Source organism: Amblyomma mixtum, chromosome 3 (genome assembly GCF_055824585.1).
Source record: "Amblyomma mixtum isolate Tamu chromosome 3, ASM5582458v1, whole genome shotgun sequence".
Classification (NCBI taxonomy): Eukaryota; Metazoa; Arthropoda; class Arachnida; order Ixodida; family Ixodidae; genus Amblyomma; species Amblyomma mixtum.
This window is the reverse complement of record NC_143014.1, coordinates 424,033,734-424,056,719: the sequence shown is the minus strand read 5'-3', so window position 1 is coordinate 424,056,719 and position 22,986 is coordinate 424,033,734. Positions and strand designations below refer to the sequence as shown.

The following is a 22,986-nucleotide window of genomic DNA, read 5'->3' as shown; positions in this document are numbered from 1 at the left end:
GGGATAAAATACGCCACCTTTTACTTGACCTCATGCTCATGACTGGTTATGATACGCGCACAAGCAGACGCCGCTTTAAACGCCGCTGCGCATTCTGGTTTCGTTTTTGCTTTTCCACTCGTTCTGACACTGGATCGCTACATTTGTTTGCATTTCTAAGCTAAAGAAAGACGCACTGTAAGTATTTTTACACCTAGCATCACAGTGCATATTAGCGGATATTTTGGTGTTTTTCGAAAATATTTAGTGGACTTCTGAATCCATTTTGGCGTAATGCTCGGAAACAGAGGTGGCAACACTGCCTTAATTGTCGTTAGTGTAAACAAAAATGGCGTCCTGCTGCGCGTCGGTATGAGCGTCGGCGCGCAAACTGTGGAGCGAGCGTGGGACAGCCGCTCTCATCGACTGCTGGCAAGGCCGTCTAGATGATTTGCGGCGCCAGAAAAGGAACGTCGCAGTGTACGCGGAGGCATTGCGGACCCTCGGGTTTCTTTGTACAGCAGCGGAGGTGAGCCACAAAATCAGAAACCTGTCCCAGATGTACCAGTAAGTGTTTGCTACGAAGCACTTCTTATTAGCGGACCTGCGCATTTTAACGGCGCAGCATTTTTCGACGCCCTTCAAGTGCGTAGACCTTGGTTTTTTTCACCTGCACCTGTTCTGTTTAGTTGCTTTGAATTCACGTTCAAGAGATGTCATTGCACTTTATGGAGTGGTATCGTTGTTTAGTTTTGGTTCCGGTTTTCTGAATTGCCTTGTGGCTATGTTGTGGCTGTGTGCGTGTGTGTGCTGCATGGTTGGTACTCATACGGCCGGCGTTATTGCGACCCGGTCGCAATAACGGAAATCCAAGCCAAATCGTTATTGCGACCCGGTGGAAATAACGGAAAGCAAGCCCAAAGCACGCAGGGAGGAAAAAAAAGAGGAGAGGCCCTTTCCACACAACACCCTGGGAGAAAAGTGTGTAGGAAATCACGTGGTTTTTCACGATCGTGAGGCCATCTTGTTCGGGCAGCTTAGCAACGGCGTAGCATTTGCGGTGCGGCGTAGGCGTACTTTTCTCAACTGCTCGAGTTTGTTTTTGATCGTGCTCACAAGCTGACATTGGCGCCATTCACTCATATCTCACGTTGAATTCGCTGCAAAACTCTCGTTGTTGCGTGCATGGATTTCAACGTGCTCGGCGACCACGATCGCACGGGCATTTCGTCTACTGCGTTGCAGGTTTGCAATTGCTTTTCTATCTGATGTCATGGTCAAGAAGTGCGAAAAAGGCGAAGCTCTAACTGAATTAGAAGGCCTTTTCTCACGTGTTTATTGAGCCCATGTCCTGTGATAGTGTTATTTGGGGTAAAAAGTACTTAGTGAAATGAGGATCCACATGTGTGCTGAATTTCATTGATGCCTGTGGTTATGTTGAAGAAAAATAATTTAATACATTCATTCCGTACTATAGATCGACTTTCATTTTATGTATTGTCGATCACAAGTAAAGTGTGCCACTATGCAGTGACATTACAAGCTAGTATTTCATCAAGTAGCAAAAAGCGGTGCGTACAGCTGTAGCTCTGCACATTAAACATGAAACACAGTATTGAAATGATGCACAACACCGTGAAACTTATACTGCAGCCATTGGGTACTCCTAAACTTCTAGAAGTCTGAAATGCTATGGTAATATATATTATGCACAATACTAGATCTGTAGATATGTGAAATATGCTATGTTGCCATGCTACAAAGGGTGGATTGATGGAGGGGGGTAGTCACATTTTAAACATGCATTTCTTGGACTTTTTTCATTGAGATAAAAGGTGTTCAGTATGGTTATCCTGTGTAAAATTTCAGATAAATCCTCCCCTGCCGTCTACTATATGCACTTTGGCCCTCTCTGTTTCTGTCACCTGTGTGAGTGGCTCTTGGAGTTGTGAATCAAAAGTCATTGCTGGCATGTCTACCATTACAACACGTTATGATATTACATTTTGCATTTAGGGTCAAGAACTTTTAGTATACTTGCCCATCCTCACTGCTGTATACAAGAAAGCATTTGTTGCATCACCAGTCGCGCGAAAACATGCTATTAAGATAAGTATAGTATTTAAGACCAAAAACAAAGTACCGCAAAATTTTTCTTGCCCTCACTTCTGCAGCAGAAGGCACTGTTGACACAGCCAGCTTCCCAAACGTACGCAGTGGAAGCAGATTGCAACATTCAGCAACAAGAGCTGCATTGAAAGGCAGGTTGAACACCAAGGTGGGGTGTGACCTTGCATGGCAGCATTGTTCACGGTTTAGCCGAAAGTAGACAAGTGCACACTCATTCAGCATAAAGCTGGGAGGTTTGTGCTATCCACCAGAGAGTGCGATTAAAGTGTGGCCAGTGTGTGGGACAATTTTATGCGAGCATAGCATGCAAACAACCCAATATCAATAGCCTTGCTCAGGGATCTCATGCATGAACCTCTAAACTCATTATAGCAAAGGTGGATTTTTTTTACAACCTCATGAGCACATTTGACAGCTGTCCACTCAAAAATCATTATGCTCTAAAATAGAAAGTGTTACAGAGTAACATTCAAATATAAGCCTTGTGCCAGGAAGCTGGACATGAAAGGCTTCCAGAGTAGCCATATACGGAAACATTTCAGGAAGCTTAAGTTTAAAGGCAGTACTTTATACTGGATTAAGGTGGGATAGTTTGTTCAGAAGCTTTATGAAATACACTGTGAGATCCAAGACGCACAGCATTACAAAAAGAAAGAAAAGAAAAACTGTAAGTGCTTTCAGGCAATCGGTATGTGAAATCTCTTAATTTCAGAATGTTCCCCAAAGCTCTTACAAAATTTGATAAAAAATTTTTTCAGAAATGACTCAAAAAACCTGAGCTACCGGTGACTATTGCATGCAATTCTCAGTAAAGAATGCAGGGGCTCGTTCGGTCGAATGTGAAATTTGCCATTGATTTTATATGCGACTGTTGTTGGATATAAAATCTGGCGCCGCCATGGCTGCCAGGCACTTACGCTTCGTGTTTCTACAGGTTATGCAGATGGTGGCTGCTTATCATGACAGCATCGATGCACCGTGTCCCGTTCCTGATTACACCATTTGCAAGGACTGTACGTGCCAGCCCTTCATCTGCGCTACCTTAGATTTCAAGTCACCACTGGACATGACAGCGCTGCCTGCGGTTGATTCTCTCGCTTGCTGGCCACCATGATCACCCTCGGACGAAAGACTACTAAAGCAGCCGCCGCAGCCGACCATTTCGGGATCTGGCACCGCCATGGCTGCCAGGCACTTACGCTTCGTGTTTCTACAGGTTGGTTATTCCTATCGTTGTGTAAATGGGAAACCTTTTAGAAAACTGGCATCAGATCCCACCCAATGCCTGTACATGCTTGCATGTCGCACGATCTTTTTAGGATTGTGCTGCTGTATTGCCGTTTTTTGTCTGCTTTCAAAGTTGCTCTTACTGCTTGCCGGGGATGTCGAACTGAATCCTGGTCCTCTTACCGAAGAGCAAGAACAGGAAATGTTTAATGCTATTATGCAGTTACCATCAATCTTGGAAAAACAGTCCGACATACTTGACGAAATTCGTTCGCTTCGTAGTAATCAGCTGGCCATTGAACAAAAAGTAGAGGAGCTCGCCGCCAAGGTTGTGTGCGCTGAAGACCGCGCTTCATGTGTCCCACAGTTAAAAGAATCGATAGAAAGGATCTCGTCTCGTGTCGAATCGGTTGCTTCCTCGTTTGCGACATTCCACAAAGGCCAAGACGATCTAGATAACAGATCAAGAAGGAACAACCTCATCTTTTTTGGCCATCCAGATTCCGAGAATGAAACATGGGCACTGTGTGAAGAACGAATTATGACTTTTTGTGCTGAGAAACTAAGTGTAGAACTTAGCTCGATGGCTATGGAAAGAGCGCACAGACTTGGGCGTTACTCACCTGAAAAAAACCGGCCGATTATAGTGAAATTCTTATCTTTCAAAGACAAGCAACGCTTACTTGCAGCTGCCTCAAAACTAAAAGATACAGGTTTTGCTATCAGTGAAGACTACTTGAATAAAGTAAGGCATGAGCGGAAGAGGCTGATACAGTTCGCCAAGGAACGTGGCGATGACTACAAACTTAATGTCAACAAACTAAAGTTGGCGAAACAAGTTTACATGTATGACAGCGCTACTGATTCCGTGAAAAGCATAAACCAATAGCCATCAAAGAATCCTGCATCGCAGAAAAGAGCAGACCATAAAACCGACTTGATAATTAATGCCGTCAACTGCCGTAGCCTCAAGAACAAAAAGGAGTTTGAAGCACTCTTGGAATTGGTCAAGCCACATGTGGTTATTGGCACTGAGTCATGGTTGGACGAAACAATAGGCTCCTGTGAGATATTTCCACCTAATTACAATGTATACCGGAAGGACCGTAATAAGCATGGCGGTGGTGTATTTGTCATTGTCGATAATGGACTAAACAGCATACCTCTTAACACGGAAAGCAAGACATGCGAAACGGTCTGGTGTAAGGTCATACTGGCTAACGGTTCCTCGATGGCTATTGGTTCATTTTACAGGCCTCCAGCCCTTAAAACACCACAACCCCTATTTGAATTAAGCAACATCCTATTAACCCTGGATGCATCTTACGTCATTTTAGGCGGTGATTTTAATTTACCTAATATAGAATGGGTCTCCCTTAAGCCAAATATAAACACCACATCGCTTCTTCATACTGCTTTTCGTGAAATGATTAACACTCATTCCCTTTTTCAGTTTGTGGAGTGCCCAACTAGAATAGGCTGTAGTAGTGCAAATGTACTTGATTTGATTTTCTGCAACGATCGCACCCTCATTTCTTCAACCACCACAATTCTCGGTTTAAGCGACCATGAAGTGGTAATCGCAAGATTATCCTGTTTTGCCGAGCACCGCAGAAAGCTGCCACCACGAACAGTATTTCATTACGACAGAGGAGACTATATCTCGCTATCGCGTGAACTCGACGCCTTTCTCCCAGAATTTACACATCACAGTTCCAGTCTTGATATACATTCCACTTGGCACTTACTGAAGACAAAACTCCTGTCCTTAGTGCAGACGTATGTTCCATCACGCACCATTTCGTCGAAGTGTCGAACAAATAAGCTTTGGATGAACGCCGCCATTCGAACCTTGATAAACAAAAGGCACCGCTTATACTGTGGGTACTGTCAATCACCAGAGCCTTCCTTGCACTGTAAATTGAAGGAGCTGAACAAGACTATAACGCGAGAGATGCGTAGGGCCGAACGTGCGCATCTGGGTGTTCTAGGCGGAAAAATGAAGAACAATCCAAAGCAAATATGGAAGTATGTAAAAAGTAAGCAGCGTATAAAAGACAACATTCCCAATATTATAGATAACTTCAACTGCAGCTCGGATCTGGAAGGCAAGGCTGAACAGTTTAATCGTTATTTTCACTCAGTTTTTTCTCGATCGGCATGCCGTACAGACGATTTGCATATCGTGAATGAGTTTACTGAGATGAGTGGCATAGATTTCTCAGTACATGGAATAGTGTTACTGTTGCAGAAGGTCAAGGTAAACACGGCACCCGGTCCTGACCGTATCCCGAACTATATCTTGAAGAACTGTGCAGTTTCTGTCGCTCCCTTTTTAGTAACTCTATTTCAAAAATCAATGGATGTCGGTGCCTTGCCCGATGACTGGAAAAGCGCGAACGTAGTTCCTCTATATAAAAGTGGTGACAAAACAAAAACTGTAAACTATAGGCCTATCTTTCTAACAAGTGTCATATGCAAATCGCTAGAGCACATCGTTTACACTAATTTATTTAAGCACCTCCAGGATAACAACTTTTTTGGTCCAATGCAACATGGCTTCAGGAAGGGCTTTTCGTGCAATATGCAACTGATAGAGTTTGCTCATGATGTCGCTTTCTCAATTAACAATGGTAACCAGGTTGACTGCATATTTTTGGATTTTCAAAAAGTTTTTGATTCTGTCGCACATAACTTATTATTACTGAAACTGTCTACCCTCAAAGTTCCACCCACCCTGCTGAAATGGCTCGAAGCATATCTCGTCGGTAGAAAGCAACGCATTATTCTTGAAGGTGTAAGTTCATCAGATATTGCTGTTTTATCAGGTGTTCCCCAGGGATCGGTTTTGCGCCCTCTTCTTTTTTTAATATTTATCAATGATATAGTTGACCGGGTTTCCTGTCTGGTCAGATTGTATGCTGATGATTGTTGCATCTACCGTGACGTCACTTGTCTAAGCGACTCCTATGAATTGCAAAGTGACCTCGACTCTGTCCTAGCATGGTGCAAAACATGGAACATGCGATTAAATTTTTTGAAATGTCAAGTTCTGCAATTTACAAATAAAAAGCAACCATTACCTACCCAGTACTCTTTAGGCGGCAGAAACTTATCATTTGTTAAAAATTACAAGTACTTAGGTGTTATCTTCGCAAACAACCTTTCTTGGAACGATCACGTAAACCATATTGCTGCCAAGCCTAGTCGTGTGTTAAACTTTTTAAAGCGCAATTTCAAGCAGGCACCTGCTGATTTGAAGGAGACACTCTACTTGACAAACGTGCGTCCCATCTTAGAATATGGTTGTGCGACTTGGGATCCTGCAACAAAAACACTTATCAGCGAACTCGAACGAATTCAAAAACGAGCAGCAAGGTTTGTGTCCGCAAACTATGATTTCACCAAAAGCTCCTCTCAGATTTGCAAAAATTTGGGCTGGCCTTTACTACAAGACAGACGCAGATACCTTAGACTTAAACTATTTCACAATATTTTTATAGGCTCAACAGGTTTGTCTAAAGATTCATACATGAAAGCCCCCAGCTACATATCCTCCCGTTTAGATCATTCTTTAAAGGTTCAAGAATACCAGTGCCGTATAAATGTCTTTAAAAACTCATTTTTTCCCAGAACAGTGTATGACTGGAGTAAATTGCCGGAAGACGTTGTCTTAGCTCCGCAATCTTCTTTTGAAAATGCTCTGTCGAGACTTTTGTTGAATTAACTTTTCTTGCGTCTTTCTTGCTTTCATGGTTCTTTTGTTATAAGTTTGCTCAGTATTGGAATGCGTTGTATTTTTATTGTTTGTTTGTTTTATACGCAGTGTCATCTGCATGACAATGTATACTTTGCAATTGTATCCCCCCTACAAAAATGCCCTCAACAGGTGCTGTAGGTACCTGAATAAATAAATAAATAAATAAATAAATAAATACCTTTATGCACTCGCTGTAGTTTCTACCGGCATCTTGGTTATACCTGCAATTAATTCGATCCCGACTTAACGCATTCATTGATGCCACATGCCCTTAGGTTATTCTAAACTCAAGGTAGACACGTGCGCCAAAGCAGATCAGTAAATTTTTATTCTTTTCACAATACAGCCACTACCAGCGGCGTAGGCTGAAATATTTTTCGGGGAGTGTTATACGCCGCCGGTAAAAAGCAAAAGAAAGAGACCCTGCACTTAAACAATACCTTAGAGATTTTTTTTCTTTAATAAAGGCGAAGGGTTAGTTTTGTTCACTGTAATATCTACATAAAGATACAAATGCACTCAGGATCCCGAGAACTTCATTCATAAAAAACATTTATTTTCTCACAAAAAACAACTCATACGGAAAAACGTAGCTATTTACAATATTTTCACATCATATACAACAACACAAAAGCTTCTGCTCTACAGCAAAGTCATCAACTGCAAACAAATGGCATTCTACTTCTACCCCATACATGCAAACCTGTGGGGGCCTGTGCCCATGCGGTAGCACGTTCCTTCGTTGGCTTTGAAGCGCATGCGCAGTCGGCGCGGTGGCGAAACGTCAGCCCGGACAAGATGGCGCCGAGCTTGTTTCCGGCTTCACAAAATGTCATGTGACGGCCTCTCCTCTAAATTTTCCTTCCTCCAAGGCCCAAAGCGTTACTTTCAACCATGAATTGCCTTGGCTTTGTTTATTGTTGTCGGACGGGATTTGGGCCGCCGTTTTTGCATCGTTTGCTTGTTTGATCAGCCTCTGTCAGTGCCTGGACGTGTGATTTCGGGGTCGCGCTTCGATTTTAGCCGGTGTGGTAAAGTTTCCTATGGTCGTGCAGGCGTTTGGCATCATTCTCACCGTGTATATGTGACTTTGGCTTTTGCGTGGTGCGTTGTGATCGATTGATTCGTTGTGAAAGGACTCTTGTGTGCTTGCGTTGTTTGGGTGCTCGCGCTTGTGCAGTGCCTTAGAAGACGCTCCAGCTTTCTCCGGAAAATCTTCTTATAATTGATTGACGTAAATATGCTTTTATTTCGCGTAATTTATGGGTTGGTCGAGTAGGCATATGTGCGCTCATTCATTTCGAGCATTCAACCTGATTTGCACAGATGATATGCAAGTCAATAATGTGAATTCATTACAACGTCGGGCCAGTGTCATAAATACGATTCAGGCTTGGTGGTTTTGCAGTCCCCGAGGCATTCGTCAGTTGAAGCGAGCTGTGGTTCCGTATGTACAAGGTTGTCCACCCTGAACACGCGAGTGCGTGGCCCCACTCTGGAGGGCCACTGCGCACGGCATGGCCGCTCATCGCAGCCAAGTGGCGCAGGAGAGACCTGGACGTGGTGCTTCACGTCATCTACCACTTCGCTTCGATGCGAGGCCATGCCGTGCGCAGTGGCCCTCCAGAGTGAGGCCACGCACTAGCGTGTTTGTACTAAGAGTTGACGACCCTGTACATTCCAGACGAAGGGCAGGAGTTTTCAAAACGCACCAGAAGAATATTGCCCACGTGCTAACTAGTAAAATGCGCGGGGATTTTGCAAATGTTGAAGATGCTGTGCCTCGTTCGAAGTTCTGTGAAATTGTTTACCTTGCGACGATTAATTCGGTCTACATCGGGGGAGACAGCTAGAAACATACCCAGGCGGCTGAAAGAGCATTGCAGTGATGTCGGCAGGAATCAAACAGCTGCTGTGGCAGAACATGCACAACCAGGGCGTGAAATTGCTGGGGAGAATGTGGAAATCTTTGCCACTGAACGAAATTTGTAAGTGTGGCTGCACCTGGAATCCTATATAATATAGATGATGCTGAAGACAGTCATCAGAACAAAGGGGGAAACCTTCACCAGGCTTATGCAATGTCATTGCCCCGACTACACGAAAACAGCGCAAACTTCATGAAGGACGCAGAAAGGGGAGACGAGACACAGGCGCTGACTAGCAACTGAAATTTATTGCCCTGACACATCGGTAAATATACTCAAGGCATCAAAAACAACAAGAAGGATAAGACATGAAACATAGACAATGGCAGCAGGAGACGAGCAGGAAATCATGACTGCTGAGCTGTCGCAAGGAAATGAAATTCCTTATCCAGAAGGCCCACAGGTGGGGTGCTGACACAGCGTTCTTAGGCTTGCGATTTTTTTGGCTTCAATTATTTCTCGCGTGATTTGGTCACTGCATCTGCTCACCTCAGTGAGGAGTGCATTTACAATCGCGGCAATGAATGCCCAGATGTCCCAAGATTCGTGTGCTTACATTGTAGTTGTGCTCTGACAGTCTTTTGTTAAGGCATCTGCCGGTTTGGCCTATGACCATTAGTTAAGGATCTGCCCCGATTAGTTAAGGAGCTGCTTTTTCATGACCGGTCCTTCATTTTGAACGAGCAACTTGTTAGGGTTCTGAAATGTCAATCAACATGTTCGACATGGTCAGTGACCAAAGTTTCATTCTACTATTAAGGCAAAATGGAAACTCCACGACAAAGTGTGCCCTATGCACCGAAGCTAACAGCAACAACCAACCAGATTAACAGCATAAACCAACCAACCATAACTGGCTTGTCTTTTGAATTTTTGATTTAATTGTAGTATTGCTTTGCATTGAAGCCATACAATAATGATTAATTTCTTCCTTGTGTACAGTGCTTCAGCCAGGAAATAAATTGATTGGTTGCAGCTCATTTCTCATGTTTTCATTCCTTGTTTGTGTGCTTAAACTACTCAAACTGATATGCTTTCAATTCTAAGCCAACTTTCTCAATAATAACTCACCTTGTAAGCAATGCATATAAGTAGAAGTAATTCACAAGGCACTTTTCACTTGGCCGTAAGTGTCACAAAGAGACTCAAAATCGGCAACTTCGTATTGTTTAGCAGCAAGGAAAACCTTTTTTTCGTTGTAATAAATCTTGCTACTGTGTAAATATTTTTGTATGTTAGTGCTGTTGAAATGAGGTCCTCGACGTGAGCATGGCCGGCCGCAATTTCATGGCACTTTGTGCACTGCCAACTTCATGCTTCTGCTAACAAGGTTTGTTGAAGTGCTGTTTAAAGATCTGGGAGTATGTCTTGTTGGGACCTGCTTAATAAGAACCACTGAAACTTGCAGAAGCACAATGAGTCCTTCAACTGGGGCCATTTGATCTTGCAGTTTATTGATCATTTTAATGTTGGATAGTTGTAATTCAGCTCTTGCTGTCTTATTAATATGAGTTGTAGACACCTTTGACCATGCCCCAAAATCTCAACTTTACAATCCAGAGGTATGGACACGTTATTCAAATTGTGCTTGTAGGTACTACATGTTTCAAGAAAATATTTTACCATTTTTGGCATTTGCAGAGTAGCAAAGATGGGCATTAAATTTGAATCAAAATAGTTATTTTACCACACATTGTAAAATTGTCTGCAGTTCTTGTTAAAATTTGGGAGTGATATTAGGATGGCATGATGTTTTTAACATTTCAAGTGCCCTTTCTTTGACGCCAAATTTGTCACGACAATATTGATATTTCTTTTGCTTTACTATAACTTTTTCTTTTTTTTACCATTCAGTTTCAACACTACAGACAGTCTTGTTTTCTGTTTTACAACTTCTATTTCTTTCCTCTGGTGCACTGATGTTCAGCTTTTCACGAGCACTACAATGAGCCCTATATTTCATCACGTAATGACCACATGTTTGAAGTCTGTGTTCTCACATGTCATATATTCATTTTTTCCACACACCAGTAATGACTGGAACCACTTTTTTGCCTTTGCCACTGCGATCGCCAATAACATCGCCTTCAAAAAAGGTGCAACTGATTTGTTTTGTTAATAATCTGTTCTGTTCACCCATTTCTCTAAATAATGCCCTTGAGCCTTGAGAGTGAATAAGTAAGGTGATGGAACAGAATATTTTAGTGCATAATTTCTTCAAATTCAAATTGAATTTTCTTTTCAAGCAAAGAGGGAGCAGCCACAAAAAGCTACTGCTGTCAGTGGCTTGACAACGTGACCCAACAGGTGATGACAAATGCAGTGTATATACCGAAACACTGAATGAAAAGAATGGGCAAGCCGCCCTGGTGGCTTAGTAGTTGTGGTGCTCAGCTACTGACCCGAAAGATGCGGGCCTGATCCCGATCTTGTTGGCCTCATTTCAATGAAGGTGCAATGCTAGAGGCCTTTTGTACTCTGCGATGTCAGTGCACGTTAAGGAACCTCAGGTGGTCAAAATTTCCAGAGACCTTCACTATGGCATCCCTCATAGTCTGAGTCGCTTTGGGACGTACGATAAACCTCATAAAACCAAACCATAGACAAGCATGGGCTCATTCTACTTGGTCATAAACTGGACACACATACTCATTACAGCATATTGAACAGCAAAACAAAAGCAAGTGGTCAACTGTCCTATGTACGGTACAAAAAAGAAGTAGGTGAATGAGCAACATTATTTAGAGACGTGGGGTGAAGCAACAAATCATCCATTTAATTTACACAAAGGGAAGAAAGTTGATATATGGCACCCACCAAGCTAAAGAATAGACAGGCACTGCAACATAATCACCAGTAAACAAAATATATTAAGAGGCAAACGAGGTTTCAGGCAAGTTTGTTTGAGACTTCAGATGTAACTGCAGCGCAAACACCCATATCCAAATTAAGGAACACAAGCATGCATGGATGCTGCAGCAGCCGCATGTGTGTCTGACAGAGAGAGAAACAGATTATGATGCAATATGAAGCGCCGTGGATATCTTGTGCCAGGGTCACCAAAGCCATCTGGTCCATATCAGCTTGTCCGATGCTATGGGTAATGCTGTAATTGAAAGGCAATGGGGCTCAGCATAAGTTAAGCACAGCACAGTGAGCTATGGAAAGAGAAATGATAGGCATAACAACAAGAGATCGGAAGCGGGCGGAGTGGGTGAGGGAACAAACGTGGGTTAATGACATCCTAGTCGAAATCAAGAGGCAAAAGTGGGCTTGGGCAGGGCATGTAATATGGAGGCAAGATAACCGCTGCTCCTTAAGGGTAACGGAGTGGATTCCAAGAGAAAGCAAACCTATAGCAGGGGGCGGCAGAAAGTTAGATTAAGAAGTTTGTGGGGATGCGGTGGCCACAATTGGCAAAGGACAGGGTTAGTTGGAGAGACATGGAGAGGCCTGTGCCCTGCAGGGGGCGCAGTCAGGCTGATGATGATGATGATGATGATGGGGCAAAAAAAGAGGGAATGTTGCAGATTGGCATAGGGATCATAGCAAATGGGGCATGCAGTGGAAGCTCTGAGACGGTCGACAAAAAAATAGCCAGGGGTGAGGGGTGTATTTTAAGAGGATGCACTGAAGAAAATGAAGTTGGGGGTTGGTGAGAGGTCTGTCAGGTACAGGAAGGCTGCAAAAGAGATCCTCTCATGTTGTCATAAGAAGATTATTTTGTGCCTTCATGCAAACGTGAGTGCTTGTGCTGCAGTTTGAAGTATTTTAGAAGCATTTCTTAGACATAGAGTTGTTTTAATGCATACAAAGCATTATCATCATTGTTACTGTTATTATTAATTAAACAAAAAAGCCTGCAAAAATGTCGCAGATTAACTCCCTTCACGGAAGAGATAAGGTCTCGCAATGCAGTGATGGTTTGTTGAATAATACATCATAAAAAGCTGATAATTTCAGTCAATATTTCAGGCTTGCAACAAGAATGGCAGTAACTCTACATGACACCACTTGCGCACTAAAAAAAACTTTCACCTGCTTTAACATACATTCTGAGGCTCTTGAAGGGGGATCTGGCCAGATTAGTGCACTTTTAGGTGAAATATGCCCACCTCATTGCTACCATGGTATCATCATGCTCTTGCAAACATTCTGTTCTTTTTGACTGAATGGTTTCAGGAAAATTCTGTCATATGATTTGATAAGCTTTGATATAGGCCACTATTAAAGGGAAGGCAAAAAATGCATTGAAAACTGCTGACCAATTTAACTGTTATTGACTCCATCCCAAATACTCGAAAAATTCCCATTTGAATGCATGACAAAATTTTTTAACATTCTCTGTTTTTTTTAATCATCAGGAAGGCGATATTAGAGGAAGGGGCATTGCATTAATTCTTGACAAATTTGCAGCTGAGCTGTATTCGTCATTTGACAAATTGTTTAACTGTACTTTCTTTCTCAGTGTTCAGCAAATCTTTGATGTGATGAAACATAGGATTTTACCAAGCAAACTGTACCTACTTGGCTTTTGAGTTCCCTTTTTTGCTATCCTTGAGAAGTTTTTGTATGGTTGTTCGTTATTAAATTAAATAACCGAACTGAACCTGGTGGTAAACTACCAATATATAGAGGCTGGTAAACTGCTGGATTCTATTTTATCTTCCATACTCTTCAAAAAATTTAATCACTAATGGCTTCAGCTCAATAACTTCAGGTGCTTGGTCTTCCAGTGCATGGATAACACAGTTTTGCTCACAGATCAAGTACACTTTGAGACAGCAATGCATTAGTTGCAGGAAAACATAAATTATATGCTTAAATCATTTTCTGACAATGGAATTTCTGTTAACACACAAAAAAAATTGATCTCTTTCAGGAATATTTCAAAGGCTAACAGACAGAGTGGTATTTTACTTAATCGTGGTTCTCTCTCCTGCAGCTGTAATTCAATAGAATATGTGAACTAAATCAAATATCCCAGCATATTCTCTTATACTATAGTGGTAGCTTATTATGGTATTTTTGTGCACATTACGAAAGATTCTGTGGTTGCTCTTTAATGTGAAATCCTTGGCTCTAGTATCCATGAGAAAAAAAACAATATAATAACTCAGATATGATACTGTTAGGTAAGGTATTACAATATTTGTTTCAACTCCTTCATGTTTGCCATGTGGGCAATATAGCTTGAAGAATGTTTCAAATGTGTTTTGAATAGCTGTCTTATGTCACCAAGTGTTTGCATTTTCCTGTGTCTAGGTCTTTCCATTGTTTTTTTTACAAACAGACATTACTCATCGCCATTTTTAGATATGAAACTCTTCAACAAAATCCACTTCCCATCGAAAGTTGTCGAACCACAAAATTTAGCTAGGTACAGTAAGGAAGCACTCTGGCATATATGTGCCTGACAACTTTGGTGGATCACACAAAGAGCTCTTTACTGTACCATCTGTGCACAGCCTAAAGGGGTAGCTGAAACTGCTGTATTATTCTTCAGTGTTTTGCTGCATTACCATGCGCAGTCTACTGGCAGTGAAAAAGATGTGTGTGTGTGTGTGCAAGTTAAATGAAAGTGCCTTTCCAAGATGGCATCTTGGGAAAGAATATACTAAATAAGGCGAGGCTGAAAATGTTTAATCACAGCACAATAGAATCTATGTCATGAAAAGCAATTCTACTTGATAGCACACTTCTTGCAAAATCACATTCTCATTATTGATACACTAGGATCGGTATGACTGTAACGTTTCAAAAAGAAAAAAAATTAATCTGTATTTGTTGTGCCTGTAATAATTGTTTCTTGTAGCTTTTGCTTGTTTTGATTCGTTTGGTTCCGGTAGGAGTAGTTGCACAGTTTGCCCTTATGTATCTACAATTGTCAGGCTGTTTGTATCCTTTAATTTAGTATTGTGTGAATGGAAGAAAAACAGCAAAGAGGTCTGTTACACTGTCAGGCATTCATGCCTTTTTAAAAATGTATAGACAGAACGAGTGCAGTACATTTTATTTGTTCTGCTCAGTAAATGGCCTGATTTGAAACTTTGCAAGCATTGTTCTGAACATATTGATTTATGATTAATTCATACTGCAATCTGGGCCTTTAAATTCTTCTACAGGGGCTGTTGGCTCTTACTGTACTGTCTGCATCATTTTTTCAGTGAGCACAGGTTCATTGATGGTATATTCTTCCATGCTTCACCTTTAATGGGGTAAAATGTGTGCTTTACACAATTTTCTTGCCTCAGCAGCTTTGATAACAACTAAAGTCAAGAGCTTTCAACCTGACATCTTAATAATAAGCAAATTAATAAGCAAATTATTTCTACTTCTATTTAATAAGAAAAGTTCAGCTTTGTGATGCCCAAGTAACCATATGACCCATGTCCCACATTGCAGTTGTAATCCCTACTGTATCTCTTTGCTTGATGAAAATGCCATCATACCTTTGAATGAAAATTAAGTGGGTCTTGTACTACTATTGCACTTACTTGAAGGAGCTTTGCACCTTTTTTCTACAGTCATGAAGGCAGTAGCTGATGAGCTATAGTCCAGGTGAAATATAATTTGCTTTCACTGGGCAATTGCCATCTGGATTTGCATACGTGCAAGAGAAACATCCTAAACTGAGAATTTCACATAGTTGCAGCTCATGTGAACTAATATCGCCCAGTCTCAACCAGAAATCTGTTGGCCACAGTTTCAAAGTAAGAATAATAGCTGTTTGCTAATATACGATGCCACACCTTCTCTTGCAAAGCAGCTTCACTGTTCGAGCTGGAACCAAATGAAACTGTGTAATCAAAACTGAGGTGTGCCTGAAACATCATTGCAAATATTTCCAGTTAATGACATAATAAAAGCTAAATCTTTGTCCTGGGCCAATAGCAGGTCAACTTCACAAGCATGACAGATTTCGAATGGTCACCAGCTTTGGAAACCACCGGGTTGTGTGTGATCTCAGCAGGGGTCAGTAGGGATTTGTCAGACTAAACTGTCTACATTTTCAGTTGATACCAGTCAAAAGTCTGCAGGTATTGCAGCTGTGTTAAAGCTTATGCTGTAATCTTTCTGTGCAAGATATGTCCTTGCTGGGATTATTTCTTTTATAAGGAACAGCTGTTAAAGGGATCTGCTTTTACACTGGCTGAGCTTGAAGAACAGTAGTAGGGAATAAAGTGTATACTTTAGTGACTGCAGTGGGAACTGCTCTAGGAAAGAGCTGGCTATGCACTCATAGGCGTGGCTGTGAGTGCTCCTGGCCCATGCAGTTTCGGCCATTTGGGCACCCCAAACTCGATGCGCTGCAGCCGCGATGAGAATCACAATTTGAAAAATCTAAGAACTGATGCGGATATTACGGTCAGCTATAATCAACATCTCAATAAATAAGGTGCATTACTGTAACTGGTAAGAAGTTAAATATTATATATTAATTCACAAGCCTGCGCGTTAAATGAACATCTTAGCTGTATTTAATGTATTTAAAAAATTGCCGCATCTTCAGTGAAACACTCCGTAGGCCATCAATTTTGGACTAATTATAGCTTGTAGAGTACTTTCTCGAAGATAAATTAGGATTGGGATATATACTTTGCAATTGAAAACTCTCGCATTCACCTGCTGAATTAATTTTATTTTATTTTTTGTGTTTGCAATACACGCTTTACTTATTTTCTTCTTCAGTGACTACTACACATTTCACATTGCAGTAAAAACCAGTTCAGCTGCAAATGTCGGTGCACATGCTACGACACATTTCACTAGTGATTACTTCTCTGTTGCAAGCGATCAACCTGTGCCAGCTCGCCCCGTTACCCATGCTTCTGGCCGAAAACCTCAACTGCAGTCATGGAGTCAGCATTTTTGAATATGCATGACATCTGTGGTCATGTTGTCCAGGTGGTGGTGTACGTGATTTCTGTGCATCTGGGAGAGACAATATGAAGTTAAATTTTTGGGCTACATATATATGTGTACAACCTAAAGTGAGAGTTGAGAGTGCACTCAAGTGTCCACATATAGTTGTTAAATGCGCCAGAGCGTCGAATGCTACAAAATACATTGCTGCAGAGTTTTTCATAGGACCGCAAAAAAAAAGTAACAGCCAGGAAACGTAGCAGATGAATGTTTAGTGTGAAAAGAAATTGTGCACCATTGCCTGCAGTTTTTTTATTATTATGACATGTGCGCCATATCCTTCTCTGGAATTAGCAAGGCTGTGTAGTTTTCACGATCATTCTGCATAAGCAAAGAAGACCAGACAACACGAGTGATGAGTGTGCTATTTTTTCCATGATGCTATGCCAACTATAGCTCAAAAGTTGATTCCGCTTCTGAGCATCTGTCTGTGGAAGGGTTTTAGCAGCAAAGAGGGAGCGTGCCTAGAGCATGCGAAGCTGCGGTACGCGTGCTCCTCTTCGCTGTTATCGCGGTGGCCGCATTAATCCCATAGAATCATCGCCTATTGGAATCTCAAATTTGTGTATCTTAGGATGCAGGTGACAAGAATAAAGCGGTTGGCAGAAACAAAACCGTCGGAGCCAACGCGCGCAACCGCATCTCGTACAGTGCTGCTTGTGCCGTCTGCCGTGGCATAGTTTCGTTTTCGCGTTTTCGGGTCGTTCACGCTGGCATCACAGCGGCGATGTAACTGTGCCAACAGCCTCACCAAATATCACCTATTCTGTAAGCGTGCTCGCTTTGGTGGGGGGGGGGGCTTCCCGCCAGAAGTCGCCTAAAATAGCGGTGGACAAGCGCCGATAGAGTGCATAGTTTCGCTTTTTCTACCCGGCACTGACATTGCACATGCATTGAACGAATGCCGGAATGGTGTAAACTATCACTGCGAGGCGACTTCCGTGGCATACGATGCGGAAATGATGCAACAGTTACATTATGTAAGATACAGGCGATCGAGTTTCAAGTACGTATACGTGGGCTTTGATCTATGGCAGCTGGACTGGCTCATGAAAACGTAGTACAGGTAGAACGCAGCAACCGCAAACATAACAGTGGGGTTCTACTCGAGGTTTGTTGTGCAGGAAAAAAAAAAATTAATCCTTCCACTTTTCATTGGGATGACTATAGAAGCACCAGCTGCTGAACGACATATAACGCGTACTTCCATCTCGTATCGATATCACCGTTTTGCTGTACCGCACGCAAGCACCGCGATCAGTGCTTGTAAAACCTGTTGTGCACATCCCTTCCTCAAACACATGCACTCACGGTGAACTCTCATTGTTTCGTGCTCGCTTTTTTAGCTCACACTTTTGGTCAAATTCTATTCGAACTGAGGGTGCCAAGAGTAAACACGTATGTGCAGCCCAGTGGTTCTGTAGCCGCATGCTCTCTTTGTACAGTCTTCTATTCATGTTTGTTGCAAGTAAACTTTTGAGATTTGCGCCAAGACTTTTGAAGATGAAGGCAAGGATCATCACGTTTAGCGCCAAATTGTGTGAACTGAGGGCCCCAAGAGTGGACACGTGTGCGGCCTGGTGGTTTTGTAGCCGCGTGCTCTCTCTGAGCAGTCTTATATTCACGTTTGTTGCAAGTAAACTGATGAGATTTGCGCCAAGACTTCTGAAGATGAAGGCAAGGACCATCACGTTTAAAGCCAAATTGTGCGCGCGCCATGAAAAGGATATATATCGTTGCAAGGCAAAGCGCCAATGGTTGGGCATATCTCGACATCTCAATACTTCAAACTGTTAAGGGACTGAAAATTTGTTCAAATCATGCCGATTTGAAATAAGGGTAAGAGGACCGAAAATAGTTCTTGACACAGAGTTCGGAAAAAACAGAGCCCGACCAGAGGGTTTAATGCATTCACTGGCCTTGTCATTCTTATGCGACTGCTCATCAGCACTGGCATCATTAGCGGCACCTGATAGATGTCACTCGATCGGCCTCGCATGTTCTAAAATAAACTGGCCCCACGTCGTGACAGGAACGCAGGGAAAAAAAAACTGCAGTGAAGCAGCCACAAAGACCACAACCTACACCAAGCAACGCGCGCATAGTGCGTGTAATGGCCTTTCATAGACTATCGGTCCGGGGGCTGTCGAAAGCACGATGGCCGTGTGCAGCACGCTGCATTGCCATGCTTCATCATCGGTCAGGACAGGTAAGCTGTACGGCTGTTGAATAAGCGTGTACTACCGGCAGTTTTGTCGCACTGAAATACGATATTTTGACGGGACCGAAGTACCTTTTTGTAAATACCGCAGATTTGAATGAAGCGATTTCCGTGTATGTACAATACACACCCTACATACCTCTCGGGCAATAATGGCCCTTAGCAGCTGAGAAAGGTCAGAGCAAGAAAAAATTAAATCTGACATTAACAAGTGATGGGAATTCAATCAGCCACTGTTCTTTTTGCGGAAAGATAGGTCAGAAACGGTAAGAGAAGACTGTAAATCGAATTTACCAAATATCATTTCAATCATTTAGGGCCCTTTGCTAACAGGTAAAGACCAGCATTACCCAGTTTGTGCACCCAAAGCATCATCATGAAAACTGGGTGAAACCCAATTCCTGCTCAAAAAGTGCCTTCAAGAGAAAATGTAGTTTGCAGCAGACTGAAGCTACTGTATAGAAATTGGCAGATGTCTTGAACCTGAGAACAATGGATGAACTAGCCACGTGATGTTTTCTATGTCATGTTGCATGGCATGAATTACCGTGGAAGAGTTTTCTTTATGCTCTTTTAGAGTGCAGTTTAGGGAGATACCAATTTCACTAACTGCCATCGAGAGCCAAGTGATACAGAATCCACCTCGTTTGCAGTGGGTTGGAACTCCAGTATAGGACGGTTGCCTAGCCTTTTTGAAATACTACAAAGACCATTAATTTAAAAGCACCGAGATTACATATTCAGCAACAGCTTTCCTAGCACTGTCAGTGCTGAATGAGGTGGCGGTATAGGCAGAAGCATCTCACAGCAAGGGATGGTGCAATCAGAAAAGGCACTACCTTCCTGTAAAAAAAGTTGAAATTGGCCCCTCTTATGCATCGAAAGTACACATGCAGCGCCCACGAACATTCATTACCTGGTTTACATTTTCACTGGGCTTCAGTTCCCTTTTAGCAGTAGTCTCAGAGCAGCTTGTCAGTGAAATTTCTTTTCCTCGTTAACTTTGTGCAGCATTTTCTGTTGGAGGGGCATAAACAGAAAGGCAATATGCGGCTCTGCAGAGGAAACAATGTGGTGGCTGGGTATGGTCTCAACCGACTGTTTTGTAACATGGCTTTTCTATAGGGTCAACCAGGTTGTTAGTAATCTATTCAAATGCTTCATTAATCACTGACAAGGCATATTGGTAGGAATACTTTATTTGGCACAGCAGTTCTGGCCGACATGGGTCTATTGTCATTCTGCTTGTAGGCCAAGGTGCAGACTTGTGAGCACGTTGTTGAGCCAGTAGCCTGGAACGATGAATAGGTGCCTTGGACTAGAGAATGCTGCGTCATGCAAGGTCGGTTGCTGCAGTCCCTCCACTAGTGTCAGCCATATGCAGGGTTGGATGCCATGAAAAGAGAAGACTGTGGTGTTCGCGGGTCCCAGCAAGGAAGAAGCGATAAGAACACTGCGTAGTAGTTTATTGGGCAACAGCTGAGATGGTTTCTCCCGGTGGCGCTCATGCAGGTGCTCGCTTTTGTAGAGCCACGCCTGACGTCACTTGGCGCGTCATCACGCGTCTCACTTGGCTCACACAGAACGCCGGCACGCGTCCCATTCGGCTCACACAGAACACCGGCACGCGTTTCATTCGGCTCACACAGAACGCCAGCACGCGTCTCACTCGGCTCGCCCAGAACGCCGGCACGCGTCTCACTCGGCTCGCACAGAACGCCGGCACGCGTCGCTTCCTCCACCGCAATTTGGAGAGTCACGATGGCTGTTATCGGTCAGACGGCTTCCTGACTCGTTGAGGATACCGCCTTGTAGGGATACTGCCTTGTTTCCGCTGACCACGGGCTAGTTGCGGAGACAGCGATTGATGAGGGTGGCGGACAATCTGAAAGTTCTGGATAACCGATGGTCTCCTCCCCTACCGCAAATGGTGATGGCGTGTTCGCAGCTGAGGCTCGTTGCAAATGGTCCTTGTGTCGCCTCCACGTGCAGGATCCGTGGGGTGTCTGCACCTTGGCCTCATACGTCACTGGCCCGGTGCGCTGCCCGATAGTTGCTTTGAGCCATCTTGGTCCGCTCCTGAAATTGCACACCAAAACCTGTTCAGCTTGTGCAAACTGCAGATTTCATCCCAGTCCAAGCACAAAGTTTCGGGCCACTCGCGTCCTAAAAGAGCTGGTCCGCCGTAGTCTACGACGTACAATGGAAGGTCACCAACTTGATCCTTGTACCTTATGGCTGCTTTCAAAACGCCGCAGGGCTGGATAACTTCTCCTGCGTATGTTTTCAGTCGCAGTTCCGTCGAGTCGAGTCTTAAAGGCGGTCTAAGTCTCTCGAACTGCTGTCTTGATATTACAGACACCGTAGCGCCTGTGTCTAATCCCATTCGCAAAGGTACACCTTCAATTTTGACATCGGCGGTGATGGGATGCCGAATTTTTTGAGGCAGCGTTTGGAGGTTTCCCATGTCGTCACTTTCAAGAGTGCGTATCCACTTCCATGAACTCATTGGATACTGCTTGGGACGACGACAGGCACGCTCAACGTGGCCTTTCTTGCCGCAGTTCGTGCACTTATCTGCTATGTGTGGACAGGCGCAGGAAAAATGCTTGTAAGAGCCGCAGCGGTAACACTCGAAAAAATGCTTTGTTTTGGCTGCGTCTTCAGCGCTCATTTTGTGGAAGTCATCGACAGCTTCTCTATCGTGTGCTTCCTGATCATTTCTCTTAGCTTCTTCCAAAGCAAGTGTGCGCTCAACGGCTTTTTGGAATGTGAGCGTTTTGTCTTCTGCAAATAAGTATCGCTGAATGTCAGTGCGGAATAAACCGCACACAAACCTGTCACGAAGCGATTCGTCCAAAAAGGTGCCAAATTCACAGGTCTGAGCTAGTTTTCTGAACTCGGCTACGTACTGTGCGATGCTTTCATGTTGCAGCTGACATCTTCTGTGAAATTTTGCTCGCTCTCCGATCACAGACACTTGAGGTGAAGTGATTGCGAAGCGATTCAGTTAGCTCCTTGAACATCTTTTCTGACGGCTTATCTGGTGCGGTCAGAGATTTCAAGACGCTGTATGACTTCGGCCCAATGACGCTTAGCAAAGCATGCACCTTGAGGTCTTCTGGAACTTTGTTCACCGCGAAAAAGGAAATTAGGCGCTCTTCGTAAGATAGCCAGTCACTCACAGTTTCGTCGAAGGCTTCTACTTGACCAATCTGACTGGAGGCTGCCATCTCGGACGTCTTGTCGCCTTTTGTCGTAGGTGCGGTTGAATCAGCGTTGCTCTTCGGACTGTTGCCTTGGTACTTCGTTGTCCAGCTTCAGCGCTTCTTTTCTGCATCTTGCCTTGCTTCCACCATCCTCATCGCCAGTTGTGGTGTTCGCGGGTCCGGCAAGGAAGAAGCGATAAGAACACTGCGTAGTACTTTATTGGACAACAGCTGAGATGCTTTCTCCTGGCGGTGCTCATGCAGGTGCTCGCTTTTGTAGAGCCACGCCTGACGTCACTTGGCGCGTCATCACGCGTCTCACTCAGCTTACACAGAATGCTGGCACGCGTCTCACTCTGCTCACACTGAACGCCGGCATGCGTCTCACTCGGCTCACACAGAATGCCGGCATGTGTCTCACTCGGCTCGCCCAGAACGCCGGCACGGAACGGCGAAATGTACGCGCCGGCGGGGCAGAGATGGAGACCACTTGTTGAGGTCGCCGGGAAGGGGTGAACGCGTTCGCATTTTTTGGAGCGAGCGGGAGGAACCGCGGTGGCAGCGTCCTGTCAAGTCCGAAATCCGACAGCGTTGTCCCACGGCACA

At 43.6% G+C, this 22,986-nt stretch overlaps 1 pseudogene across 1 annotated transcript in view; it reads left to right on the top strand.

Moving 5' to 3' along the window:
- The first annotated feature begins 338 nt into the window (after positions 1 to 338).
- The window catches only part of LOC149357921 (uncharacterized), an 89,351-nt pseudogene continuing 66,703 nt past the window's right edge, over positions 339 to 22,986 (top strand). The window contains exons 1-2 of the transcript XR_016291903.1: positions 339 to 546; positions 3,044 to 3,325. The product of XR_016291903.1 is annotated as an uncharacterized LOC149357921 (transcript). The remainder of the gene's footprint in view (positions 547 to 3,043; positions 3,326 to 22,986) is intronic.